We start from the raw sequence: 614 nt of genomic DNA, 5'->3' as shown, positions 1-614 counted from the left end.
GTTAAAATACCCATGAACACTTCGATACGAATGGATATCGACAACGAAGGAAAGGATGTAGATCAAACGAAGTATAGAGGAATCATTGGTTCTCTATAATATCTCACAGCAAGTCGTCCAGACATATCATTTGCTGTAGGAGTATGCGCTCGGTTTCAAGCAAATCCGAAGGAGAGTCACTTGAGCGCTGCCAAAAAGATACTGAGATATCTAAAAGGGACTCAAAGTGTGGGTCTCTAGTATCCGAAGAGTGATGTCTTCGACTTAGTTGGGTATTCGGACGCAAACTTTGCTGGTTGTAAAATTGACCGAAAAAGCACTTCCGGAACATGCCAATTCTTAGGGGGAAGACTGGTCTCTTGGTTTAGCAAAAAGCAGAACTCTATTGCTACGAGCACTGCTGAAGCCGAATACATAGCGGCTGGTAGCTGTTGTGCACAAATTCTGTGGATGGTGCAACAACTCAAAGACTATGGTGTATCCGCCAAAGAAGTCAGCATTATGTGTGATAACACAAGTGCTATCGCAATAACCCAAAATCCGGTGTTACACTCCAGAACCAAGCACATTGATATAAAATATCACTTCATTAGAGATCATGTGGAGAAAAAGGA

This window comes from Ipomoea triloba, chromosome 16, assembly GCF_003576645.1.
Source record: "Ipomoea triloba cultivar NCNSP0323 chromosome 16, ASM357664v1".
In the NCBI taxonomy this organism is placed as follows: Eukaryota; Viridiplantae; Streptophyta; class Magnoliopsida; order Solanales; family Convolvulaceae; genus Ipomoea; species Ipomoea triloba.
The sequence above is the reverse complement of the archived record's forward strand: the minus strand, read 5'-3'. Positions refer to the sequence as shown.